This window comes from Myotis yumanensis, unplaced genomic scaffold (genome assembly GCF_028538775.1).
Source record: "Myotis yumanensis isolate MYYU_CA2020_CCGP unplaced genomic scaffold, mMyoYum1.0.hap1 SCAF_19, whole genome shotgun sequence".
In the NCBI taxonomy this organism is placed as follows: Eukaryota; Metazoa; Chordata; class Mammalia; order Chiroptera; family Vespertilionidae; genus Myotis; species Myotis yumanensis.
This window is the reverse complement of record NW_027223770.1, coordinates 14,405,227-14,429,220: the sequence shown is the minus strand read 5'-3', so window position 1 is coordinate 14,429,220 and position 23,994 is coordinate 14,405,227. Positions and strand designations below refer to the sequence as shown.

The 23,994-nt window shown below is 43.2% G+C and overlaps 1 protein-coding gene across 1 annotated transcript in view; it reads right to left on the bottom strand.

Annotated features, from left to right (window-relative positions):
* Nucleotides 1-23,438, bottom strand: part of PKNOX2 (PBX/knotted 1 homeobox 2) — a 283,014-nt gene extending 259,576 nt beyond the window's left edge. Inside the window, exon 1 of the mRNA XM_070399663.1 lies at nt 23,386-23,438. The gene's annotated coding sequence lies outside the window, so the exon portion shown is untranslated. The remainder of the gene's footprint in view (nt 1-23,385) is intronic.
* Nucleotides 23,439-23,994: the final 556 nt, after the last annotated feature.

The window sequence follows — 23,994 nt, the reverse complement described above, 5'->3', positions numbered from 1 at the left end:
CCTGCAGAAACTCACAGGGAAGCACACAATGTCCACCACCTTGCTGATGGCGGTAACGAAGTGCCTGGGTGTCCATCAGCAAGGGGACGGAAGGGTAAACTGTGGTAACTACAAGTGACAAAACTTCTTGCAGTAGCAAGAAGAAATAAAATAGATCCACTTAAAACAACGTAAGTAGGTAGGGCTCCAAAACGGAGTTGGGATGGAGGTAGACGGAGAATACACTTATAGCACAACACCATTTATGTAAATTTGTAAAAGATACAAAGCAAAAACACTTTTCATATATGCAGATAAATAAATAGGTGGAAAGCGGATTGAAAAAATAAACATTGTAGTGGGTACAGGGGCGTTCCCCGCCCCCCCCCCCCGCCCCCGCCCATTCCCTTCATCGGGGCCAATGCACCCGCCCCAGGTGCAGGGATATTAGTGCTGAGGCTCAAGGCTGCAGCTCAGAGGAATGCCCTACCTAAGGTTGTGCCCCTTCAAGGGGAGTGGTCAGTGGCTGGCTGATGAAAAGATACAAAGGCTCGGTGCCCCTTGCTTCCATTTGGGAAAACCCTAAAGGGTCATGCCAGGTCCAGAGCTTCTGTGGGCTCAGCTGCGTCCTCTGTTGCAACCACAGTGGGGATCGGCTTCACCGTCAGTCCCATCCTGTGGTCCTCACTCCCTTCCACATGCATCTCGAAAGGGCATCCTGAATAAACCTGCACGCAGCCCCCCAACCCCGACCTTGTTTCCAGAGAGCTCTCTCAAGGAGCACATTAAATAACCAGATGAGAGCCTCTGGCGTGGGAAAGGAAACAGAGGGGAAAGTAATTCGGTAAACCAATGAGCGGTCTCTCTAGACCCGTGATGAAAGCATACAATGAAATGAGGAGCAAGATCACCTCAGTTAGGTCACCCAAAGTCTAAAATGTAAAACCACAAAAAGGAAAACATCTGCCTGTGGGCAGTATGAAAGTTGTTCCCTCTCTTGTTCACTTTTTTCCTGGAGTTCATCTTCTACTTGTGGGCCAGTGGTGAGCAAAGAATGCACTCAGAAAAAGCAAGGGAGGTCAAAGGGCAAGGACTTACGTTTCTTTACCTTTGTAACCAGGGGCATCCTCAGGGATCAGGGAGCCGGGCCCTCTCTGGTCCACGTGTATCCTTGCTGCAAGGAGCGTGAGAAGTAGTTACATCCCACTCAGCAGAGGGAGGTGGAAGTAAAGGAGTGTGTGAGTGTGTGTGTGTGTGTGTGTGTGTGTGTGTGTGTGTGTGAAAGAGAGAGACAGAGAGAGAAGTGGGGCGGAGGGGGGGGGGCGGGGAACAAAAACAGAAAGTGTGTTTCTACCTCAGGCATGGAACAGCCAGTGAATCGAGAATCGACAGAGATATAGATCCTATTCTCCCATTCATTCCAGGACCAGATGGAGCAAGAGGTCTTTATGGCACTTGTGGGGTGGGGGTTGCTTACATCTGGGGGAGCAGCTTTGTCTGCCTCTGAGCCAGATGCCAGATGACTTGGGCATCTTGCTCTGCCTTCTACTCCCCTTCCGGGAGCTTCTCCTCTCCTCAACTCTCCTGCTTGATATTTTTCTGTAACAGAAATTTATTCACTTCCCTGGGCCCTGACCCAGCCCATTTCCTCTCCATACACCCTCCTCCATCTTTTCTTTAAATTGTTTTATAGATTTCAGAGAGAGAAACATCAATCGGTTGCCTTCCACACCCCAACCGGGGATCAAACCTGCAACTGGCATATGTCTGGACGGAGAATCAAATGCTCCAACCAACTGAGTCACACCAACCAGGCCTCCCCGCTCCATCTTTAGAATCTTCTTTGGTCCTCTTCCGGGTCTACATGGGTCTCTGGGTTAGCTTCACACCCAGACACTGATGCAGATGAGGCTAAGGAGAGAGAAAGCTGATGCAGTAGTGCATGTGCCTTGGGAAGAGGCTGACTCAGTGGCTGCCCAGAGGCTGAAGCGTCCATTCAAAGAAACATAGAGGACCATGTCTGAAGGGCCATAAGTGAATTATAATGTGAATTCACCAACCCACCCCTGCAATAAAATGCATTGAGCTCCTGCCATGTAACATGTAAGTATGTTTGAAAGGCAGGGCTTTTCCAAAATGAGTAAGATGGAATGCTAGGAGTTTGCAGCCTGGTTAAAAGGTAAGACTTGCACACAAATATCTATGATATAAAGCAGTGATGGCGAACCTTTTGAGGTCGGCGTGTCAGCATTTTGAAAAACCCTAACTTAACTCTGGTGCCGTGTCACATACAGAAATTTTTTGATATTTGCAACCATAGTATAAAAAAGATTTATATTTTTGATATTTATTTTATATATTTAAATGCCATTTAAGAAAGAAAAATCAACCAAAAAAAATGAGTTTGTGTGTCACCTCTGACACACGTCATAGGTTCTCCATCACTGATATAAAGTGTAACATGGTAATGGTAATAAGGAAGCTACCCTGAATGCTATGGGTGTTCAGAGAAGGGAAGCTCAAATTAGAAGGGAGAATCAAAGGTTTCCTCTGCCATACAAATTTTGAGATGGGTTGCAACTGATGGATAGACTTTTTGAATTAATTTCAACGTATTTGAAAAATACATTGAATAACAGTTTTTTAAAAGATGATCAACAACTCTAGTGCTTTTTAAAAAACTGTATGAAATAAGAAATCAATATTCCCCCTTTGCCCATCCCACTCCATCCCCCAAAACTAACTATTTTAACAGTTTGGTGTGTATCAGCACTAATCTTTGGATGCAAATGACTTTAACAGAAAGAGAAGAATGGTATCACTAGTAAAGAAGAGGATGTGAGAAGAGAAAAGGCAAGTTGTGTGCCTAGAGTGCGTGACAAAAGTAGATGAGAGATGGCATCGTAAGAGGAAGTTAGAGAAATGTCATAGATGGCCCTAAATATAGGAGTTTGGGGTTTCAGACATTATTCAATAGGAGATATCTTAAAAGAAATGGCTGAAGGAACAAGCGATTTTTACTGGAAGAAGAAAAGATCTAAGAGGGCACAATTGGTAGCAATAATTCAATTATATAAAGTGCTATCATGTGGAGGAGAGATTAGGCTCTTAATTTGAGGATCCATAGGTCAGAATTTGGGTTAATAACTGGAAGTTTCAGGAGTGGTACTGCAGTTCCATACAGGAAAGACCTTTCTGACAAACAGGCCTATGTAATGATAGAAAGCACGACCTGGTGAGGAGTAGCTCCTCTTCCCTGGAGATGCTCAGTTAGAGGCCCACTGACCAATCACTGCAGGCGGAGGATTGTGCATCAGGCAGGGAGCTAGTCCCAAGAACCTGTCAAGTCTTTTCTAACATTAAGATTCTACAGTAAAACTGGAAAGCAGTAAGAGTTTTTAACTGAGGAGTTATACGATTAGAGCTGTGCTTTACGAAGATTAATCTGGCAGAAATGCATAGACTGGTTGAAGCAGAAACAGCCTTAAAACAGATGAGCATGCGGCTGATGGAAGAGCTCAGTCAAAAGCAATTAGGACTCTGGTTAAACATGGTGGGTTAGACAGGCTGTCTATCTGTGCTCCCTCATGGAGCCGAGCTAAAATGACAATAAAAGAACAGTAAGGACCAGAACCCACAAAGACAAAGACTATGGAAGACAACAGCAGGCAGGAGATGTCAGCAAATCTGACTTGGGATTGGAAACGCCAGGTGCCTCTGAAGGCCCCAGACCGGGGTCAGGCTGTAATTGGGCAACTAGGTAACTGCCCAAAGTGCCCCCCTCCAAGCCCAGCAGATGACAGTACCTCCCTGGAGAGAGTGAACTGGACGGTGTTCACATGCAGGGACAAGAGTTACTGCTAAAGGTGGAGGTGAGGCGCCATTCTGAAACCAGGAGGGATAGGGAAAGATTACATGCTGAATGGTGAGATCACATGGTTCCCTTCCCTGGCCAGGCTCCCAAAGTGCCAGCAGCCAAGCTTATACTCACCTCCTCAGGCAGAACACTACAGAATTCCTTTCTTGGGAAACTTACCAGCTTAAGAAAAAAGGCTAACCAATACTTATGTTTGGGATTCCCCAACTAAATGGCCAGATTCCTGCCCAATCATTCTGCCATAAGACCCACTAGTCACCAAGACCAAGCACATGCACTCATACACACACACACACACACACACACACACACACACTCATACACAGGGGTGGGCAGAAGTAGGTTTACAGTTGTAATACAAATTAATAATACAATATAATTAATAAATATAATACAAGAATAAACTCTGTGTTTCACATACTCACAACTGTAAACCTATTTTGCCCACCCCTGCTTACACAAACACACACAAAGAGAATCTCTATCTTCTCTTTAGGATTTCATTTTCAAATATTACTTTAGAGCAAATTTTCAATAATCACTAAAAACTTGAGGTAAATCTTTATAGCATGAAAGACCTAGAAGTCAAAATAAAGGAATTTTGAGGAGACAGATACAGAAAGAAAGAAAACTTTGGAAATATAGTAACTAAAAGTTAAGAGAATCAAGAACTAACACAGTATTCAATTTTTTAAAAAAGGATGCTATAAAAAAAAACCAGAGAACTAGAAAGTGCTTTTTAATATTAAAATATCCCAACATAAAATGTTAAATAGAAAAGCTAGAAAAGAGTTGAGGAGCTCTCACAGAAAATAGAACAAAAAAAGAAAACAAAATGGAAAAGAGAAGAAATGGGATAAGAATATTTGAGCACCAATCTGGAAGTTTCAAAATCCAACTAGCAGGAATTCCAGAAAGAGAGAAAAGAAAGAGGACATACAGATGGCCAACTGACATATGAAAAGATGCTCAACGTCACTAATCATCAGAGAAATGCAGATTAACACCACTATGAGATTTCAATTCACACCTGTCAGAATGGCTACCATCAATAAACCAACAAACAAGTATTGGCAAGGATGTAGAGAAAAGGGAGCCCTCAGCCACTGTTAGTGGGAATGCAGACTGGTGCAGCCGCTATGGAAAATAGTATGGCGTTACCTCAAAAAATTAAAACTAGAACTGCCGTAAGACCCAGCAATTCCACTCCTGAGCACTTATCTGAAAAAAAAACCAAAACACTGATTTGAAAGAACATATACAACCCTATGTTCATTGCAGCATTATTATTTTTTAATATATATTTTTATTGATTTCAGAGAGGAAGGGAGAAGAGAGAGCTAGAAACATCAATGATGAGAGAGAATCATTGATTGGCTGCCTCCTGCATGCTCCCTACTGGGGATCGAGCCCACAACCCAGTCATGTGCCCTTGACTGTAATCAAACCTGGGGTTCTTCAGTCTGCAGGCTGACGTTCTATCCACTGGCTAGGGCCATTGCAGCATTATTTACAATAGCCAAGATTTGGAAGCCCCCCAAGTGTTCATCAGTAAGATGAATGGATAAATAAGCTGTGGTACATTTACACAATGGAATACTACTGGGCCGTATAAAAAAGAAGGAAATTTTACTTTTTGGGACAGCATGGATAGACCTGGAAATAAGCCTGAAATTATCTGAAATTTCAGATTACCTGAAAAGTCAGAAAAAGACAAGTAACATATGATTTCACTCATATGTGGAATCTAATGAACAAAATAAACTAGTAAATGAAATAGAAACAGACTCATAGATACAGAGAACAGATTGATAGCTGTCAGAGGGCAGGGGGGCAGGGGGCTAGGTAGAAAAGGTGAAGGGATTAAGCACACACCAAAAAACATATAAACAAACAAAACTCATAGATAGACAACAGTATGGTGATCACCAGTGGGAAAGGGGGGTGAGGGGAAGTTGAAGAGGGTATAAGGGGGTAAATGGTGATGGAAGGAGATTTGACTTGGAGTGATGAACACGCACAATACATTATACAGATGACGTATTCTAGAATTGTACACCTGAAACCTACATAATTTATTAATCAATGTCACCCCAATAAAATCAATTAAAAAATAAATCCCTTGGGGACTTTCACCAATGAGAATGCTAACCAAGAGCTCAGTGTTAATCACGAATTTCTTTTCTCTTTTTTAAAATATATTTTTATTAATTTCAGAGAGAAAGGAAGAGGGAGAGAGAGATAAAAACATCAATGATGAGAGAGAATCACTGATTGGCTGCCTCCTGCATACCACCGATGATCGAGCCTGCAACTGGGGTATGTGCCCTGACCAGGAATTGAACCGTGTCCTGGTTCATAGGTCAATGCTCAACCACTGAGCAACACCAGCTGGGTCCAACTTCTTTTATCTTTTAAGTCTTATGAGGTGAGATTTCATTCCTTGCCTTATTGTGATTGGATGGTATTATTACACAACCATAAATTGTTGTCACCCTTTCTCTAAGAATGTATGTGAGATTAGTGTTCTTGTTGGGTATAAGGACAACCATCTATCTGGACATATGTGTGTGGGAGAGACTATATCTGTGTATGGGAAAGGTTATATATTTGAAAGCTTATGTGATTTTTCAGTATGTGACAGGAAAAATGACCCCAATAAAATGTAAATGTTTTCATTTTTTTAAAAATGGGGTCAGAGTTGGTGACAGGTACATATAAAACTAAGCAAATTTTTAGAGCATCAATATTAACTAAAGAAATAAAACACATAAGAAATGTAATTATAGAATATAACATGGCTTACCTACAGACAATATTTCCATAGTCATCATAATACTATAAGTACTGAATAGCAATTCCACCAAAATTATATACTAACTAAATTAGGAGGCTCAGACATTAAACTATCATCTTCCAGAGGAAGAAATCAATAACGATGTCAAAGTTGTGGTGAGGTTTAATCAAACAGTAGAAGCATAACGCTGTCTAGAAAATACAGACTAAATATTATAAGAGAAATTTAATTTTGAAAAAGTAATGAAGTCCTGAGCTAGAAGAGTGGCTGGTGGGGTTGAAAATAAGAAGATGGATTGATTGGAGTGATGTCACAGAAGCAAGACCTGGGGACCAAGGTGGAGAGCAAGGGACAGTGAAGCAGAAAACAAACAAAAAATGAAAAAAATTATCCCATGGTTTTAAGCCTGGGTTAGAATATGGTCGTGCTTGGAGGGAGAGCAAAGTTTGAGAAAGTGAACTGCTAGTGAGAAGATAAAGATCACCTTTATGCAGTGGGGTCCCTTTGGCCCCACCCCCTTTGGCTTCTAAAGCTCAAGTACTGTATTCTGATGGCAGATCTCTGGCAGACAAGCTCAGAAGATCTTAAATGTGTAAGATTGTGTCACCAACTGGGTCTTAAAAATCACTTCAATTAATTCCCCCAACTGTCAACTAATCAAATCAAAGCTGAGAAATTACAGTCCCCCCGGAGGAAACAGTTTCAACCAAGGGACGGTCAACAGTGTTAAGAGCTTTAGAGGAAGAAAAGAATTGAAGAGTAAAAAAAGGCCATTGGATTTGGTATTTAAGTAGTCACTGAGAAGATAAGTGCCCTGGAGTGGAGGGGAAAGCAGGGTTAAAAATGATGTGGGGTGGACGGGTTCGGGGTGGAGGGGAGTCAATGGGGAGAATAAGGCGGATGAGTTCAGGGTTCAGGGGGCAAATGGGAGACATCTGTAATACTTTAAATAAAGATAAATTAAAAATAAATAAATAATAAATAAATAATAAAAATTATGTAGGGCTAAGGCAGTTGAGTCTATCCCCAGTGCCTAGCATATAGTAAGCACTCCACCAACTTTAGTTGTTGTTGTTAGTTCTTTTTCAGAGAAACATGAGATTAAATGAAGGGGGGGAAAAGGTTAGTAGTTTAGGGAGAATAACTAAGTACTTAAGGTGTTTAAAAAACAGTGGAGACTGTGTTTAGACAAAAGTGAGGTCTCAACAAAGACAAAGACTGAAGGAGCAGAGAGAAATGGTGGCTGACAGAGGTGAGGGCTGGAGCACCTGTGGGGGACTTTCATAAAAGAATGATGCAATGATCAGTTTTGAAAAAGAGGACAATTCCAGGCTAAAGGGGAAGAGAAAGGATGGGGAACTATCCAGATGAAATTGGATGGGAAGAAAGGGATATTCAAAATACCTAAATCAGATGATCTCTTTCTAAAGAAAATGGGAGGCATAACCATCAACTGAACGTATGTGTCTGAAGGTGAGGTACTTAGTGTGAGGAAGACAGAAAAGCTTGCCGGGCTGGCATGGCTCAGTGGTTGAGCTTCGACCTATGAACCAAAAGGTCACAGTTTGATTCCCGGTTGGGGCACATGACCAGGTTGCAGGCTCGGTCCACAGTGTGGGGTGTGCCAGAGGCAGCTGATCAATGATTCTCTCTCAATAATGATGTTTCTATCTCTCTCTCCCTCTCCCTTCCTCTCTGAAATCAATAAAAATAAAAAATAAATTTAAAAAAGACAGAAAAGCTTTAGAACAGTGGTTCTCCACCAGGGCGATTTTGCCCACCACTCTCCCCCCAGGAGACCTTTGGCAATGTCTGGAGAAGAGGAAGAAGGTGCTACAGGCCTCTAGTGGCATCTTGTGGAGGTCAGGGATGCTGCTAACCACTCTATAATCCATAGGACAGCTCCCCACAACAAAGAATTATGCTGTCCAAAATGTTCATTGTGATGAGGCTAAGAAACCATGCTTTAGAACAACATTGAGGATATTTCACTTTAAAAAAGTCGGCAAAGGATGGGTAGGAGAGTGCTCAGCAGCTGCACAGGCCTACCCAAGCTTAAACAGCAGAAATTTGTAGTAAATCCAATTGGCATGTTTTTTTAAGTTTTATTGTTACATTAAGCAGAGAGGGCTCATACAAATAGAATGTCTCATTTTGAAGGGCTTCACAAATATCTGTCATGAATCATTTACTAAAGGTGTAAATATCTAACATCTATTTCCTTAAACAGATCTGTTAGATAGGTAACTTATCTCTGGTTTTCCAGATGAGGAAACAAAAACACAGAGAGGTAAACTAACTTGCTCAGTCGCACAGCTAGTTCAGGGCAGAGAAAGAAGTTAAAGCCAGGCAGTTTGACACGAGTGCCTGTATTCTCATCAGATGCCATGCTACCTTTGTAACCTCTACAATTGCTTCCATTGCTCATTTTGACACTCTTCAAATGACCTTCCAATTCTGGAATGGGATGTCCTTGCAAAGGCATTTATTTGAACTGTTCTGCACTATACATATCTCCTCCCCTTAATATGCAGAATCCAGTATTGATTTCAACAACCCAAATCCTTGATGCTAAGGGCTAGGATGTTGGTTAAGTTTTCCTTGTACAGAAATCAAATATCTGATATATGATCTCTGAGATAACTACTTTTTAAATTTTAACTTCTTGATTTGAGAGAGAGAGAAAGAGATTCATTGTTCCCCTTATTTATGCATTCATTGGTTGCTTCGATCAGAGATCGAACCCTCAACCTTGGCATAGTGGGACGACACTCTAACCAACTGAGCTACCCGGCCAGGACCTGAGATAACTACTTTTAATGAGATCAGCAACCTTACCCCTTAGAAATTCTGCAAATGACCAGTCTATTTTATGAACCAACGCGTAGCCATGCCCCTTTTTCTGAGATGACAGAGAGATTTAATGCCTCTGAGCATTATTCATTCTACCTGCGGAGGCCTTTTTGACTAACGATCCCTGATTGTATGCTCTGCTCAGCTAGGTTTGGAATTACCAACCTCCTAGGGTCGGGTTCATCGAGACTTTGCAGAAGCACAGCTAAGGTTCCACCTTGTATGTGCATAATTCAGAAGAACTCAGGGAAACCTAACGGCTGACCTATGATGGATGCTGTTATGAAAAATGCTCAAGAAACAGATGGGAACCAGACACTTTAAAGCATCATTAATCCATCCTCAGAGCCTGTTTGACTTTTGACCCAGTTCTGGGTGACAACAAGAGGACTGTAGCAGGTGGAGGTAAGGCTGCTGCAATGGGACATGGAGAAGCAATTAGCTCACCTGAAGGATACTGAGTTGGGAAGCAGCTGGGAGGGGCCAGAGGACCAGGATTCCTGGTAGAGAAAGACTGCACCCCTCCTCTGACCCCATTATTCCTCTTCCCAGCCTATGTCAGCTCTGCCTGGAGGGTCAAGGGGCTCACAAGAAGACACCAGGGCTCCCATCTGCCAGCCCCCTCCTTTCTCTCCAGTTTTTCTCATAGCTCCTTTATTTGGCTCTCATGTCCCCTGCTCCCCCAGTGGCCTAATACTGTACAACAGGGGTCCTCAAACTTTTTAAACAGGGGGCCAGTTCACTGTCCCTCAGACCGTTGGAGGGCTGGACTATAGTTTTAAAAAAAACTATGAACAAATTCCTATGCACTCTGCACATATCTTATTTTGAAGTAAAAAAACAAAACGGGAACAAATACAATATTTGTATTTGCATGTGGCCCGCGGGCCGTAGTTTGAGGACCCCTGCTATACAACATCCCAGCTGCCCTTGTCAACATTCAATTCGCATCCGTCAAGCCACATGCTTTCCTTGTATACTCTCTCCCAGAAAGTCTTCCTTGGTTACATGCTGACAGATGAGGAAGACAGGACCAGGACAAGAGAATGTTTTTATTTCTGTTTTAATTACTAAGTTCTTTAGGGCAGCGGTCGCCAACCTTTTGGACCTCACGGACCACCAGCGGTCCACAGACCACAAGTTGACGACCGCTGCTCCAAAGGTTTCCTTAAACCAGCGGTCACCAACCTTTCAGACCTCACGGACCACCAGTGGTCCACGGACCACCGGTTGGCGACTGCTGCTTTAGGGTTTCCACCCTTGATCTTGATTTTGGTTCTTGCTTAAGTACTTAATTGATAAAGCATATTCTTCAGGTCACTTTCATATTTTCCCAACCATTCATATCTGATGATTCCCACTACTCTATAGCTAAGATAAAATCATCAAGGCTTAACGCCCTAGGAACTTCAGTTGACCCACATTGTATAACAAAAACTTGAAACTCTGAGACTACAGCCTGATGGGGGGTTACACATCTCATTCAGGGCAAGTGGTTCCAGTTCATTTGGTCTCATATCCATCCCTTCCCGTTAGAAAAACCCTGCTTTTCAGCCGAAACCAGTTTGGCTCAGTGGATAGAGCGTCGGCCTGCGGACTGAAGGGTCCCAGGTTCGATTCCGGTCAAGGGCATGTACCTGGGTTGCAGGCACATCCCCAGTGGGAGATGTGCAGGAGGCAGCTGATCGATGTTTCTCTCTCATCGATGTTTCTAACTATCTCTCTCCCTTCCTCTCTGTAAAAAATCAATAAAATATATTTAAAAAAAAAAAAAAGAAAGAAAAACCCTGCTTTTATGTAACTTAAATGTATATGCTATTGTGTTGTCCATTCCAGGAGAAATCCAGATTTTCATCATAGGACCCCTCTGGTGAGTCCCTTTGAAAGAGTCACCATCCCAATCTTCTCATGCTGTAGTTAGAGGATGTGGGGTAGGAAGTAAAATTCATCTGATCTGACAGATGAGGAAACTGACGTCAAGGAGGACAAGGGGCTTCATCAGAGTCATGTACCTGAGAGAAAAGCCAAGAGGAGAGCCCAGATGCTATGAACCCCAGACCCCTGTCCCTCCTACCGCTACATCTAGAGGGCTTGCCCTTTCCTACGCCTCCTGCTGATCCGTCAAGTGTCATTTCCTGATGTCTTTTTCTTTCTCTAATCCAGCCGTCGCCAACCGGTGGTCCACGGGCCACTGGTGGTCTGTGAGGCCCGAAAGGTTGGCGACCGCTGCTCTAATCTACCCTCTCAGTATCTGCAGTAGTGAAGTTAGTATTAGGTGGTCTACTTTGTCTTTGATTCTAACTCCCTGTTAAGAGGTCCCTCTCTTAACCAAGAGGCCTGCTTTCCTCAGCATCTCGTCTTGGCTGATTTCTGAAAAGGATACGGTTGTGCATGTCTGAAGCTGCTTGCATCTTGATTTCCTGCCAGGATGCTCAAAACCCGTTTCTACCAGGAGGTGAAGAAAAATGATACAGTAGGCCCCCCTGGGGTGGAAGACAGGGTCCCCAGGGTGCCACTGCACTCTCTCTTTAAATTATTTGGACTTTGAAACAAGTGACCTGTCTAGACACTTAGACCAATTGAGTGATGAGAAAGAGATTGCCTGCTGCTCTCTTTCCTTCTATGAGTGCCCTAAGGAAAAGCAAACGATGTGGGTGTGCAAGGAGCCCACCCTTCCAGTGACCCGGAGAAGAGGTGTCATCTGCCAGGTCAGCCTCTCACCTAGCTATCCCACGAGGCCTCTTGGAACCTTCTAATCCAAACAGGACCTTACAGCAGAGAATGCATGCAGTGGGTGCCCAATAAACATTTGTTGAATAAATGAAAAAGAAGTTTTAATGCCCAGAATATCTCTTCAGTATGTAGGTTACCCTCCCTCTGAGTAGACAGAGGCTAAAAGAGACAGAAGAGAAATTAAAATGAGTTTGGCACGGAGACAGAGCGGAGCTGTGTATGAACAGGAGATAAAAATCGTGTTCTCTCTGAGCGCCCCAGATTCCCACGTGCAATGACTCAGGAGATAACACTGACAGATGGAAGAGAATGAAACCTTATTTCCAAGACCACCAAAGCAGGGAGTGTTCCATCTCCGTGAGCCAAAGCGCATCTAGGCCTATTTCTGACCAAAAGAATGAGATAAAAGTTCCTCCTCAGGAAACCCACATTTATGCAGATCTGGAGAACTTGCAGTTTCGCAGCGTTAGCTAAACAATGCTAGTTTGATTAGCAAATATTAGAATTGGGAGAAACAAGCATCGATGCAAGTAAAAGAATATTCTGCTGATTTAAAGACAAGTGAATCGCTAAATATTTTTATTAGCAGCAAATTTGCTGCTTGCTGGAACTAATTTCACGCCCTGTAGATATGGTGCTTAAGTTGGAAATGGCGTTAAATTGCTCTCTCCTTGAGGCGGGTAAGGCCTCTCTGGTGGCAACAACCGCTAGACAACACAGACAAGGGAGCTTCTCTAAGACAGGCAGCTTTGAAGCCAATCATAGGGCAGTCCGGAGGAAGTTCCACCCTATATTTCCCCTCCTGCTTCCAAAGAAATGTTTGTCTAAAAATCCAAGCCCTTTAAAAATAGAGTTGACTAGAAAGGACCGTTTCTTTTAAGGCCCTAACCGGTTTGGCTCAGTGGATAGAGCGTCGGCCTGCGGACTGAAGGGTCCCAGGTTCGATTCTGGTCAAGGGCATGTACCTGGGTTGCGGGCATATCCCCAGTGGGGGCCATGCAAGAGGCAGCTGAATCGATGTATCGATGTTTCTAACTCTCTCTCCCTTCCTCTCTGTAAAAAATCAATAAAATTTATTTTAAAAACAAAAGGACCGTTTCTCTTAAGGTCCTTGAGTTTCTCCATTCAATCTTTACTCTAAATTCACATTACTCTTTAGTCAGTACATCCAATTTGCCAATCAATTTTAACATAGTTTCTTGTGTGTTGGTCCTGTCTTTCCAACTACCCCATTCAGCTCCTAAAAAGGAGAAGTGAACAAACAGGTACGACTTGCAGGTCAAGGAGCTAGAAGAGAAGAACTGAGGCAAAGATAGTAGCACAAAGGATGAAACCAGGTTAGAACAAGGCTGAACAGAAAATGCAGAGATCATGGCAGATGGGGGAACATGAATGCAGGTGAGCAATCCATAGCGGAGGCCAGGCTAGCTCTGAGGGTAGGAACTGCTATGGCTTAGATACCAGAGACAGAGGACACATTAAATAGTAAAGGTCAGAGCATGCTGTGGGCGAACAAATAGACCAACAGAATGCAGAACAAATGCATAAAGACAAAAAAGGCAAGAGTCTAAAAGGCCAAAGTAGCAGCCAAGAACTACATAGAAGCTGAAGGAGGTACAAAACACACAAATACATATCCACAAATGGATTGAGGTGCTCATTAGACAGATGCTTAATGGTCAGTTAATACTAGAACCACAGTGGATTCACTAAGAGTAAGTCTGCCAAGCTGAACTCATTTCCTTGTCAACAGAGTCATGTAGCTGGTATGTCAGACCATACTACTTATTCTCTTGTTTCATTACTTCTGACTTGGCTGAACTCTTCACCTACAGGATAAAGCCTTAACTCCTCACCATGGCACTGGAGACCCTCTGCACCCTGTTTTATTTCTTGCCATTCATTTCCCTGAACCTGGCACTCCACCCACAAGAGACTATTTGCGTCCCTGAACCTTCTGAAGACATTCACTACCTCGTGGCTGGCTTGTCACATTTCCTCACTCTGGCATATCTTCCCACCTCCAATCTCCACTCATCTTTCCCAAATCCTAGATATCTTTCAAGGCCATTTAAGATGTTCCTTCTTTCGTGAAGCCCTCCTTTCTCCTTTCCACATGAAGAAGTAATCTCCCCTTGCTCTGTATCATTGTATACTTTGTTTATACTATTAATGCACAGTATGATATAATGCATACTATCTATTACCTATTATGTTTTATATTGAAAAAGGTATATATAACTCTAATACAGATCAGAGGTAACACATATTTAATTATACACATACTGATTTGTAGCTGGTGTATGTAGGCCTGTCACCTCCGCTAAATAGAAAGCTCTTTAAGACAAGAATGACATCTTGATTATTTTCATGTCCTCAGCACCTAACACAGAACCTAGAAGAAAGGAGGTCAACAATAAACACTGATTGATTTGAATGTGAAGAAATGCCAAGTATAATGTATCTTCAAAGTTACTCATGAATAATGTAAAATGGGTCATTAGGTGGAACTCAAGCTGTGTGAACACACACCCAGACTGGAAGTAGACCTCCAGTGTTACCAAGTTCTGTCCTAGAAAACATTTTTATTAGTGACTTGGATTAAAACATACAACAGATGTTTATCAAATGTGCAAGGAGAGCCACTCGTGTCATAGAAAAGAGAATCAAGACTTTAAAAATGGCCAAGGCCGGTTTGGCTCAGTGGATAGAGCGTCGGCCTGCGGACTGAGGGGTCCCAGGTTCGGTTCCGGTCGGGGGCATGTGCCTGGGTTGCGGGCACATCCCCAGTGGGAGATGTGCAGGAGGCAGCTGATCGATGTTTCTCTCTCATCGATGTTTCTCACTCTCTATCTCTCTCCCTTCCTCTCTGTAGAAAATCAATGAAATATATTTAAAAAAAAAAAAAAAAAAAAAAAAAAAGACTTTAAAAATGAATCTAATAGGCTGAAATCTAGTAGTCTGGAAAACTAACAAGGTCAAGTTTAAAGAATATGAAGTCCTATATTTAAACCTCAAAAGTAAACTGTACATACATAGTGGAGATTTTGTTTGGCAATAATTAGTGTGCAGAAGAGTTAGAAGCTTCAGTTCATCAAAAGCTTTAAAAGCAAATAGTGGGATGTGACCAGTAACAAAGTAAGGAGACAAGAGTTCCTGATGGTCATAGAGTGTCCAGCTCAAATAAGCAGTAACAGCATCGCCGTACTCCGTGTCTTTTGAGCTTATTTGAAGTATTATGAGCAATTCTAGTGCCAGATTCTGAAAGATGCTTTAATAAACCACAATGCAGACAGCTGTGACAGTGGTGGTAACGAGCCTAGAAACAATGGAGTAAACAAAGAACGAGTGAACTCTGGGTGCTTAACTTGGGAAACTGAAAACTAACGGGAGGTTGCATTGGTATCTTCAAATATTTTTAAAGTGGTCTTTCCTGTGTTGCTACAAATGGCAAAGCCAGACACAGTGAGTAGAAATTATGAGGAGGCAGAGTTTGGCTCAATATAAGAAAGATTTTGTAAAATTTACAGTCACCCAACAATGAAGTGGGCAGCTTTGGGAGGTTGAGAACACCCCAACCCTGAACATAATTTATGCAAAGGCTAGATAACCAGATAAATATAAGAGACTTATGGGATAGATTATTTTTATATATACAAGTTATAAATACCTTCCCTTGTTAAATCTTTCAGTGGATCATCAGAATCTGAAAGATACTGTCTCATGTCCTTCTCACATGATGCCAGTCTCATGACACTATCCCAATGCCCCCTGGCTTCTGCTGCTGCCCTTCCCCCTTCTCACGCTTTCAGCCCCAGCCCACAGCACACCAGACACTCTGAACTCCTCGCCTATCACCTATTCTTCTCTCTCTTACAGCCCTAGAAGCCTGCATGTGCTGTTCCTTGAACCTGGAATCCCTCTCCTCCTTACTCTCTGTGGCTAATTTCCAGTCACTCATAAAGACCCTATTCAAGTGTCACCTTGGAAACCTTCCCTGACCCCTCTATTTCCTCTCCTGTGCTTATGAAATCCCCCAGACTTACCTCTCATGTGGCCTTTATCACACAGGGTGTTATTCTTGTTTGTCACAAACAGTACCGTGTGGACAATTGGAAGAAAGGGACTGTAGCTCCTGCGTTTCTAGAACACTGCTCAGTGAATGGTAGATATTTAGTGTTTGAAGTGAACTGCCTCAGGCCCTTTTTCCTTAGGTCAAAGCATGATCAAGGGGCCAGGCAGATCTAGTTTACTCAGTGCGCATTCATCTCCAGAAACAGAGGCTTTGGGGAAATGACTCATTTGGGAATGGCCATCCTTCTCAACTGTGGACCACCCACCAGAGCAACTCCACACTGTGCTTCCTTTCTCTTTAAGGAATCTGGCTTCATTGTTGTCATTCCTCCAGCCACCTGTCCTTCATCACTTCTTCCTTTCTCCTTCTTGTCCCCTACTATGTCCTTTCTGACTCCCCTGTCTCAACCAGGGGAATATGCTGGAAAAGCAATCAAAGAAGCAATTCCATTTATTATCATTTATGTATTAGATTAACTAGCATCACATCTACTACCCTCAGGGCCTCTGACTTGGTGTAGCAAACTCATTCATTAGCACTTTCTATTCGGAATAGTTTGGATGGTACTCCTAAGATAAGCAAAAACCGGTTCAGAGGCAGAAATTCCAGGAACTGAAATCTTCAAGGCTTCTTCCCCTCCCTGTGGACAGTGGTCTTCAGTGATCAAACATGGAATATTTGTGAGCTGTACTCTCAAGCTGGGCCATCCCCAGGTATCTGTGCACTGCTGAGAGAAGTATATTCCTAGCCCTGATTTAGCTCTGAATCTCTTTCCTGAGGATTTGGTCTTTCAATCCCAGAACCAATGTGGAGTGGAAGGCTCATTTCTCCGCATCTGTGGGGTGGCTGAGGGTTCTCTATTCTTTGTAAACAGCATCCTCTCCTGGAGAGTGCCAAGGATGGTGACACAGTGGACTTTCAGTCAACACCAATCTCTAAAAAGAACCTTTCAATTTCAGCAGCTGGGAGCTCAAATCAGAGTTGTATCCATCGTTTAAAACCCTTAAGTGTGGGTCTGGCCATCTCCTTCCACTCAGGGCTCAACGATCAAGACTACACTACCCAAGCCTCCGCTTGACTCTGCTCTGAAATACCCTGAGAGAACAGACTGAACGTGCTCATTGGTGTGACCCCAGATGAATGAATGGAGGCATTTTTCAACTGCTTCTTGGACACAGTGAACTTGACATCTTGTAAGGAAGCATGGGGCTCGGGCCTGTCATAGGCTGTAGCGATGCCTCCAGACATCTGCTAATCCAGAAGCCCCATGGTTCTCCTAATACTCTCTCACTCCCCATAAAACATCATGAGTTTCCTCCCCCATCTACCAAATGTTCCTGCATAGGCTCCAGCTGAGTTTGCCATATATATCCTCCCAGCAGCTGCCTAGTGCCTGCCTCTAGGGCTGCAGTCCTCTCCTGCTCCGCAGAGGAGAGGAAATCGGAACTCGCAGAAGCCTTCTCCTGCAAGAGCTTCGTACTGGCCAGCTGCAAACCCAGCGCTGGGCAGGGCCAGTGCTAACAGATTCTCTGCTGTTTGATGCCTCATATCCTCCTTCTAACTGTAGGCGTACGAAGGGATCTAAAGTCCTCTGTGTCACCACCCGTGGCACCCTCCAGGGGAAGACGCTGTTTACAAAGAACAGAGAACCCTCACCCACCCCACAGATGCAGAGAAATGAGCCTTCCGCTTCACATACTGGGAAGCAATCACCTAAGCTAGTTAGTGTTACAAGAATCGAGCCCCATTCTGACCTGAGACCGCATTAACTGGTGTCTGGCACGTTCCTTCTGGTTTTGCTTTTTGGCAGGCAAGTCAGATAATGTCACTCCTCCGTGCAAACTCCTCAAGTGGCTTCCATGTCACTCAGAAGAAAGCTACAGCCCTACAAGGCCCCTGCAGGCTCCCTCCCCACTCCAGCTACACTGGCCTCCTTGCGGCTCTTGGAATTCACCTACATCCCTCTCAGGGCCTTCATGCTCACTTGGTCCTCGGCTCTTCACTCTCTCACTTCAGGTCACTGCTAAGATTTCGCCTATTCAGAGAGATCCTCCTTCCTCACTTGTATAAAATAATACCCCGCCCTGCATGCCACTTCATCCATCGTTATTCCAGAACCCCACGTTTCTTCTTCATAGCACTTGAAACCAGCAGATTTTTTTTTACCAGCAGATCATTTATTTGTTGACTTTCTGGCTCCTTCCACTGGAATGTAAGTTCCATGAGAGCAGGGCTGTTTTGTTCATTCTTTATCCCCACTTTCCAGGCACACAGGAATACTCAGTACAAATATTTGTCAAACGAATAAACAAATGATGAATGCATGACCTATTCTCAAGCTTCCATAAATGGTACATGACTACCGGCCCCGAGCAAATAAGGAGGTGGTGCTTGGCAAAAAGTGAAGCCCCCTGTCCTCTGTTATGCTGTTCAGAAAGAGGGTTAAACGTTGAGCCTAAGATTCACAAAAACCAACTCCCCCCCCCCCCCTCCCCATTTACCAGGACTCCAGCGTTTCAAATGACGATGCGCATAATCAGAATTCCACTGTCTGTCCACCAGGCCTTTTCCATTCTTCAGTTTTAAAAACAGATCTTAGAACTCCTTCCCAGCATGAAAGACCTTTCTAGCTATCAAATAGGCCAAATGAACCCAATTTTCTGGTGACTGAGCACCCTAAAACATTTCATTTGGTACTTGCTAATGTTAAGGTAGACCAAGTTCTTCCTTGTTTGGGCAAAACAGCCTTTTCAGAGAATAGACAAAATACCTGACTCCTACTTGTTGAGCCAACTGGTTAAATTTTCCCTGAAGGACACTTTGATTTGTGATAACTGGCAAATAATTTAGAAATCAAAGCATGTTACTTGTCTTGTCCATTTCTGAGCCCCACGAAAGAGGGAATTCATCCTACTTCTCTAAACCAGGGAGGCAGAGGCTTTCACATGACACCATGCTGCAATAATGCTGAAGGGAGCTGTCCAGGTTTGCTTTCCATTCTATTGTCTTATTCTGTCTGCTCCCTCGTCTCGCAGAATCCAGGCTTAATAATTTACAGCGGAAAGACATTTAATAAATAAACGGCCAGATTGGAGCTGTCAGCACCGCACAATGGAGCTGTTTGCATCAGCACCCGCTCTCCCAGCTTGCTTCAGCTAAAACAATCCCGTTTGCTATTTTCATAAAATTAGTTCCTCTGCAGTTTCTATTAATCAGAACGTTCTCTGGTGACAATTATGCTGGGATTTCATCACCATCTGACTTCAACCGCTTTGTGAATCTGATGAATTTTTATCACCTTTATGAGTGGCAGAGAAGGTAAAAAAAAAAAACTTAGGTGGGCTGATGTGAGTGGGCGAAGAGCTCTTCCCGCATATCAGCTGAGGTCTTACCGTAGAACCCAGATCAGTCTCCCGCACCACACCTCTGAGCAGCAGTCTCCCCCAAATACATCTTTTATATATCTATCGTTCCAAATCTTCTTGAGGTCATGGCCTCTTAAAAATCTTAGGAAAGCTATGGATACCCTCCCCAGAAAAACCCACATATGGGTATATACACTAAACTCACCAGTGGGTTTGTGGACACTCCCGCTCCCCTCTCCACACACATGGCCCATCCCTGGACTGCAGAGTGAAATCTGCATCCTATGCCTTTCTAACCATCCTCACTTCCCTTAAGAACCTTAAACCGGAACAGAAAATCAGCCACCTCTGAATTCCTTTGATGAAGGAGACAGATTTGGGAAAAGAGAGAAAGTGAGTAAAAGAAAGTTTTTCATGATGGCCATACACCTTTTGAGAAATGAGAAAAATGGGAAATAGAAGACAACACATATTGGCTGAAATCATGAAAGTCCAAGTATCCATCAATTGGTTACCATGCAGTGTATTCATCTGGATGAGACATCAGATCAAAATCAGGACAATGTTTGATGACTCTCTTTGCTTCCAGACCTATCTCACCCCAAGGAAGAAACAACATATATGAAAGAAACCTTGAGTCAACAGAACAGGTCTACTACTACTGACTATGTGATTTTAGGCAAGAAGGTGAGATTTTTATCAATCACACTGATATTATCTCTATCCATGTGAGATTTAAAAAAAAATTAACACTGCATGATTTCCAAAGTCTGTTTCAGTTCCAACATTCCATGGGGTCTGATTCACTAGCAGTCTCTAAGATAGCAAGGATCAGAGCTTTTTCTTAAAGACCCAATAATAAGTATTGTAGTCATATGTGCCATACAGTCTCTTTACTACCCGCTCCACTCTGCTATTGTAAAGTGAAAGCGGCCATAGACAATATGCTAATGAACAAGCATGCTGGTGCTTCAGAAAAACTTGACTTATGGACACCGAAATTTGAATTTCATGTAATTTCATATTTTTCTTTTCCCCCAACCATTTAAATATGTAAAAATCATTCTTAGCTTGCAGGGCATACATAAAATAGATGGCAGGCCAGATTGGGCCCACACACGATAGTTTGCTGACCCCGGTTCTATAGCATAAGGTGAATATTATAATCTAGAAAATCATGGTGGTAATTTTGGGTGACCTGGAAAATCAGTAACTACTGACAATATGACTGGGGGCGGGAGGGAGAGAGGATTTCTGTTTACTCAGTTTCCTAATTTAGCAGAATAATGGCAGCTTTTGAGTCTCAGCTAAATACCAATAATTACTAAGTTTTAGGCACGTTTTCAGAATGTACCTGCAGAAATGCAAAAATAATCACATAAGAAAATGTATACCAAAAATTCAGGGCTCCCTGTCAGAAAAAGTTATGACAACCATAAAATGAACAAGAAAACTTTATCTGCCCTGCAATCATTTCTTGTACTCCATTACCCTAATAACCTCATTTTTCTAAAATATATTTCTTTATTGATTTCAGAGAGGAAGGGAGAAAGAGAGAGAGAGAGAGAAACATCAATGATGAGAGAGAATCATTGATCAGCTGCCTCCTGCACACCCCCTACTGGGGATAGAGCCCGAAACCCATGCATGTGCCCTTGGCAGAAATCGAACCTGGGACCCTTCAGTCCACAGGCTGAGGCTCTATCCACTGAGCCAAGCCGGCTAGGGCAATAACCTCATTTTTGTTACCCTACCTCTCTACCAGACAGCACAACAATGACTTTACACATTTGAGAGAGAGGAAATTAGATAGTGGTATTTATAGTTATCGTTGCTTGGATTTTTTTATTTGTTTAAGAGAAAATTGTAATTAAAGAAATGTACACCTATATGGCACCTATGTGCACTGAACAGGTAGTACACTGTGAGTGATACATATATGGCAGGGATGTGGAGCAATGTGGAGAGGCACCGTGTAACACGGCATACAGGAGACAATTTTTTATTTTTATTTTTTAAATATATTTTATTGATTTTTTACAGAGAGAAAGGGAGAGGGATAAAGAGTTAGAAACATCAAGGAGAGAGAAATATTGATCAGCTGCCTCCCGCACATCCCCTACTGGGTATGTGCCCGCAACCAAGGTACATGCCCTTGATGGGAATCGAACCTGGGACCCTTGAGTCTGCAGGCTGACGCTCTATCCACTGAGCCAAACCGGTTAGGGCAGGAGACAATTTCTTAAAAGAGAAAGACTGGATAGTCAAATAATAAATTTTCTTTAGAGTGAACTTTGATTAAAAGATGGCAAAAGATGGAGTGGTATGGTGACAGCACTTCTTTCAATTTAAATGAGAGGGTAGGATAGCATTATCTAATCAGAAAACTAACTCCTCTTCCTGGTTAAGGAGTGAGTTAAAAGTGGCGTCTGAGGGGAGGATACCATCTTATAAGAGAGAAAACCCAAAATGCTATATCTAGTCAGGAAGTTGTAAGAAGTTTGGAGTGCCTCCTCACTCATGCCCTATTTTTTAAATTATTATTTTATTTTTTTATTGATTTCTGAGAGGGAGAGGGAGAGAAAGAAAGAAACATCAATGATGAGAGAGAATCATTGATTGGCTGCCTCCTGCATGTCCCACACCAGGATGGAGCCTGAAACCTGAGCATATGCCCTGACGGGGAATCAAACCGTGACCACCTGGTTCATAGGTCGATGCTCAACCACTGAGCCACACCGGCTGGGCTCATGCCCTATTCTTAATTTATAATTTAACTTAAGTCAGTTTGATCATTAGAAATTATTAACTATCCCACACTCTAATGTTGAACACTTTCCCCAAAAACATTAAGGGCTCAGAACTGGTCCTGACTGGTTGGTCCACACAATGTTATTTTCCATTATCTGTCTCCACTCTGGCTTGGACCAGTTTCCACATTATTTCCCAAATACTCAGTGCTCATTCTTATCTCAGCCTCTTGCTCAAACTATTTTCTCTCCCTGGTCTCCCTTGCACCTCTGTTCCACCTTTCCCATTCCTACCCAAATGCCAGGGCACAGCATTAGTTCTACCTATACCATGAAGAGCCACATTAACTCTGACCAAAACAATATTTCACCCAAATAATACAAGTGAAGAAGTGCTCTGAAAACTACTAAATGCTCTGTAAATATGAAGCCTTATTATTATTTGGAGCCATTAACTATAAGTCTGGCCCTTTGTTATATCTTGCTTTAAAGCATCTTCCAATTGCTTCATTAGCAAACCACGAGCTACTAAGGCAGGAGTCACACGGTATTTCTTTTGTAATCCTCACAGTTCCTACCAGTGCTTAGCTACGGTTAACACTCAATTCCAAGCAAATGAATTAATCAAAATAATGGCTTTCTTAACCACAGAGCTCCTCATTGGTCCACGGAAGGTCAAGTTGTTAAACACATCAGAAATCAGTGGTTGTGCATATGACTGTAAATGAAACTTTGAAAGTAGAATACTCAGAGGGAAGGCAGGGGAAGGTGGGTGGGTGGGTGGAAAGAGATCAATCAATATGCATAACCCATGGACACAGACTATTGTGAAGGCCTGGGGTGGGGGGGTGGGGCGGGGGCGGGCAAGAAGAGGTCAATATTGGGGGGGGGGCGGGGGCATATGTAATACTTTCAACGATATTTTTTTTTTAAAGTAGAATAAATTTAAGACGTACATTCAGTGGCGTTCAACCATCGTCTTCAATCTCACTCATAAAGCTGTGATTCAGCATTGGATGCCCTAAATCAAAAGATGTGGTGTCCCAGGATTGGATCGTTTGCTTCATGATATTTCAGAACGGTGTGTGCGGTCGAGGGTTCGAATCCTAGAGCTCTCACATGTGGTCCTGTTTTGCTTTCTGTTTTCCCTGCCGGGCTCGGCAGTGGAGCGTGCATGCTCTGTCCTACTTCCTTTGGTTAGTTAGTCTGGTTTATGGATCTTTGGGTCTAACAAGTTACAGCCTCGCGACAGAATCATGGCAAGTTTCAATTCAGTTCGCAGCTGGATTCAGAGCCGCTGGCTGAAAGCGTGTGTCAGCTCCGGGGACGGAGGCCTGGAGGTGTGGCCACGGCAGATTCACTCCACCGGCCGTGGCCTCCCCTCCCAGTGCTCTCCCGGGGGGAGAATGAGCCTCGCCACAGTCTACTTCATAAGAATAACGGAAGAATACGGCCACATAAAATAAGGCGAGGGGAGACTACGTGAAAACATGATGTTATCACAGCGACCGCGCCGTACTCGGTTCTCTCCGGGAGCATGAAGGACCCTCAGTAACTGGGCCTGT